Source organism: Mustelus asterias, chromosome 16, assembly GCF_964213995.1.
Source record: "Mustelus asterias chromosome 16, sMusAst1.hap1.1, whole genome shotgun sequence".
Classification (NCBI taxonomy): Eukaryota; Metazoa; Chordata; class Chondrichthyes; order Carcharhiniformes; family Triakidae; genus Mustelus; species Mustelus asterias.
The window spans coordinates 102,798,043-102,803,042 of record NC_135816.1 but is presented as its reverse complement, the minus strand read 5'-3'; positions in this window follow the sequence as shown (position 1 = coordinate 102,803,042).

Below are 5,000 nucleotides of genomic sequence, written 5' to 3'. Positions count from 1 at the left end.
GGAAGTGGGATTAGTGTCGCATTGACACAGGGCTGTTGGAGAGAGCGCAGATGATGGATTAGTTTGGGATTGATACAGGGCTATGGGGAGAGAGCGGTGGCAGTGGGATTCGTTTGGGGATTGATGCAGGGCTATGGGGAGAGAGCAGGGCAGTGGGATTAGTTTGGGGATTGACACAGGGCTGTGGGGAGAGAGTGGGGCAGTGGGATTAGTTTGGGGATTGACACAGGGCTGTGGGGAGAGAGCGGGGCAGTGGGATTAGTTTGGGGATTGATACAGGGCTGTGGGGAGAGAGCGGGGGCAGTGGGATTAGTTTAGGGATTGATACTGGGCTATGGGGAGAGAGCGGGGGCAGTGGGATTAGTTTGGGGAATGATACAGGGCTATGGGGAGAGCGGGGGCAGTGGGATTAGTTTGGGGAATGATACAGGACTATGGGGAGAGAGCGGGGCAGTGGGATTAGTTTGGGGAATGATACAGGGCTATGGGCAGAGAGTGGGGCAGTGGGATGAGTGTCGGATTGATGCAGGGCTATGGGGAGAGAGCGGGGCAGTGGGATGAGTGTCGGATTGATGCAGGGATATGGGGAGAGAGCGGGGCAGTGGGAATAGTTTGGGGATTGATACAGGGTTATGGGGAGAGAGCAGGGCAGTGGGAATAGTTTGGGGATTGATACAGGGCTATGGGGAGAGAATAGGGCAGGGGAATTACTTTGGGGATTGATACAGAGCTATGGGAAGAGAGCGGGGCAGTGGGATTAGTTTGGGGATTGATACAAGACTATAGAACAGAGAACATAGAACATAGAACATTACAGCGCAGTACAGGCCCTTCGGCCTTCGATGTTGCACCGACCAGTGAAACCAATCTAAAGCCCATCTAACCTACACTATTCCAATATCATCCATATGTTTATCCAATGACCATTTGAATGCTCTTAATGTTGACGAGTCCACTACTGCTGCAGGCAGGGCATTCCACACCCTTACTACTCTCTGAGTAAAGAAACTGCCTCTAACATCTGTCCTATATCTATCACCCCTCAATTTAAAGCGATGTCCCCTCGTGCTAGCCAACACCATCCGAGGAAAAAGACTCTCACTATCCACCCTATCTAATCCTCTGATCATCTTGTATGCCTCTATTAAGTCACCTCTTAACCTTCTTCTCTGTAACAAAAACAACCTCAAGCCCCTCAGCCTTTCCTCATACAATATTCCCACCATACCAGGCAACATCCTGGTAAATCTCCTCTGCACCCTTTCCAACATTTCCACATCTTTCCTATGATACGGCGACCAGAACTGTACGCAATACTCCAAATGCGGCCGCACCAGAGTTTTGTACAGTTGCAGCATGACCTCCTGGCTCCGAAACTCAATCCCTCTACCAATAAAAGCTAACACACCGTACGCCTTCTTAACAACCCTATCAACCTGGGTGCCAACTTTCAGGAATCCATGCACATGGACACCCAGATCCCTCTGTTCATCCACACTACCAAGTATCTTACCATTCGCCCAGTACTCTGTATTCCTGTTACTCCTTTCAAAGTGAATCACCTCACACTTTTCCGCATTAAACTCCATTTGCCACCTCTCAGCCCAGCTCTGCAGCTTATCTATGTCGCTCTGTGACCTGCCACTTCCCTCCGCACTGTCTACAACTCCACCGACTTTAGTGTCATCCGCAAATTTACTAATCCATCCTTCTACGCCCTCATCCAGGTCATTAATAAAAATGACAAACAGCAGTGGCCCCAAAACAGATCCTTGCAGTACACCACTAGTAACTGAACTCCAGGATGAATATTTCCCATCAACCACCACCCTCTGTTTTCTTACAGCTAGCCAATTCCTGATCCAAACCACGAAATCACCCTCAATCCCATGTGTCCGTATTTTCTGCAATAGCTTACCATGGGGAACCTTATCAAACGCTTTGCTGAAATCCATATACACCACATCAACCGCTTTACCCTCATCCACCTCTTTGGTCACCTTCTCAAAGAACTCAATAAGGTTTGTGAGGCACGACCTACCCTTCACAAAACCGTGCTGACTATCCCGAATCAAATTATTCCTTTCTAGGTGATTATAAATCCTATCTCTTATAATCCTTTCCAATACTTTGCCCACAACAGAAGTAAGGCTCACCGGTCTATAATTACCAGGGTTGTCCCTACTCCCCTTCTTGAACAAGGGGACAACATTTGCTATCCTCCAGTCTTCTGGCACTGTTCCTGTAGACAATGACGACACAAAGATCAAAGCCAAAGGCTCTGCAATCTCCTCTCCAGCCTCCCAGAGAATCCTGGGATAAATCCCATCCGGCCCAGGGGATTTATCTATTTTTACCCTTTCCAGAATTGATAACACCTCCTCCTTATGAACCTCAATCCCATCCAGTCCAACAGCCTACATCACAGTACTCCCCTCAACAACACTGTCCCTCTCCAGTGTGAATACTGACGAAAAATATTCATTGAGTGCCTCTCCTACCTCTTCAGACTCAACGCACAACTTCCCACTCCTGTCCTTGACTGGCCCTAATCTTACCCTAGTCATTCTTTTACTCCTGACATACCTATAGAAAGCTTTAGGGTTTTCCTTGATCCTACCTACCAAAGACTTCTCATGTCCCCTCCTGGCTCTTCTTAACTCTTTCTTTAGGTCCTTCCTGGCTAACTTGTAACTCTCAAGCTCCCTAACTGAGCCTTCACGTCTCATCTTAACACAAGTCTCCTTCTTCCTCTTCACAAGAGATTCAACCTCCTTAGTAAACCACGGTTCCCTGACACGTCTGCTTCCTCCCTGCCTGACAGGTACATATTTATCAAGGGCGCGTAGTAGCTGTTCCTTGAACAAGTTCCACATTACAGTTGTGCTCATCCCCTGCAGTTTCCTTCCCCAACCTATGCCAGCTAAATCTCGCCTAATCGCATCATAATTTCCTTTCCCCCAGCTATAACTCTTGCCCTTTGGTATATACCTATCCTTTTCCATTGCTAAAGTAAACGTAATCGAATTGTGGTCACTGTCACCAAAGTGCTCACTTACCTCCAAATCTAACACCTGGCCTGGTTCATTACCCAGTACCAAATCCAATGTGGCCTCGCCTCTTGTTGGTCTATCTACATACTGCGTCAGGAAGCCTTCCTGCACACATTGGACAAAAACCGACCCCTCTAAACTACTCGAACTATAGCTTTTCCAGTCAATATTTGTAAAGTTAAAGTCCCCCATAACAACTACCCTGTTACTTTCGGTCCTATCCAGAATCATCTTTGCAATCTTTTCCTCTACATCTCTGGAACTTTTCGGAGGTCTATAAAAAAACTCCCAACAGGGTGACCTCTCCTTTCCTGTTTCTAACCTCAGCCCAAACTACCTCAGTAGACGAGTCCTCATCAAACGCCCTTTCTGCCACCGTAATACTGTCCTTGACTAACAATGCCACACCTCCCCCTCTTTTACCACCTTCCCTGCACTTACTGAAACATCTAAACCCCGGAACCTGCAACAACCATTCCTGTCCCTGCTCTATCCATGTCTCCGAGATGGCCACAACATCGAAATCCCAGGTACCAACCCATGCTGCAAGCTCACCCACCTTATTCCGGATGCTCCTGGCGTTGAAGTATACACACTTCAAACCGCCTTCCTGCCTGCCAGTACACTCCTGCGACCCTGAAACCTCATCCATGACCTCACTACTCTCAACCTCCTGCACACTGGAGCTACAATTCAGGTACCCACCCCCCCTGCTGAATTAGTTTAAACCCTCCCGAAGAGCATTAGCAAATTTCCCTCCCCAGGATATTGGTACCCCTCTGGTTCAAGTGCAGACCATCCTGTTTTTAGAGGTCCCACCTCCCCCAGAAAGAGCCCCAATTGTCCAGGTATCTGAATCCCTCCCTCCTGCACCATCCCTGTAACCACGTGTTCAACTGCTCTCTCTCCCTATTCCTCTCCTCACTATCACGTGGCACGGGTAACAAACCAGAGATAACAACTCTGTTTGTTCTAGCCCTAAGCTTCCACCCTAACTCCCTGAATTTCTGCCTTACATCCCCATCCCTTTTCCGACCTATGTCTTGGGTGCCGATGTGAAACACAACTTGGGGCTGGTCCCCCTCCCCCTTAAGGATATCGAAAACACGATCCGAGACATCGCGGACTCTGGCTCCTGGGAGACAACACACCAACCGCGAGTCTCTCTCGTTCCCGCAGAATCTCCTATCCGTCCCTTTAACTATGGAATCCCCAATGACTAATCCTCTACTCCTCTCCCCCCTTCCCTTCTGAGCAACAAGGACAGACTCTGAGCCAGTGACCTGTACACCATGGCTTATCCCTGCTAAGTCCCCCCGCCCCCCCCAAACAGCATCCGAAAGTGTACTATCCCCAATTTCTACGACATTTTTTGTTTCTCTCCCCCACTTGAACGGCTCCCTGTACCCTGGTGCTGTGGTCAGTTTGCTCATCCTCCCTTTCCCTCCCCTTCTGAGCTGCCGGGCCGGACTCTGCCCCGGAGGCACGGCCGCTGTTGCTTCCCCCAGGTAGGCTGCTCCCCCCAACAGTACTCAAACAGGAGTACTTATTTTTAAGGGGCACAGCCACTGGGGTACTCTCTAGTACCTGACCTTTCCCCTTCCTAACTGTGACCCACGTGTCCGTCTCCCGTGGCCCCGGTGTGACCACCTGCCTGTAACTCCTCTCTATCACCTCCTCATTCTCCCTGACCAGACGAAGATCATCGAGCCGCAGCTCCAGTACCATAGTACAGTAGTTTGGGGATTGATCCAGGGCTATGGGGAGAGAGCGGGGCAGTGGGATTGGTTTGGGGATTGATACAGGGCTATGGGGAGAGAGTGGGGCAGTGGGATTGGTTTGGGGATTGATACAGGACTATGGGGAGAGAGCGGGGCAGTGGGATTAGTTTGGGGATTGATACAGGGCTATGGGGAGAGAGTGGGGCAGTGGGATTGGTTTGGGGAT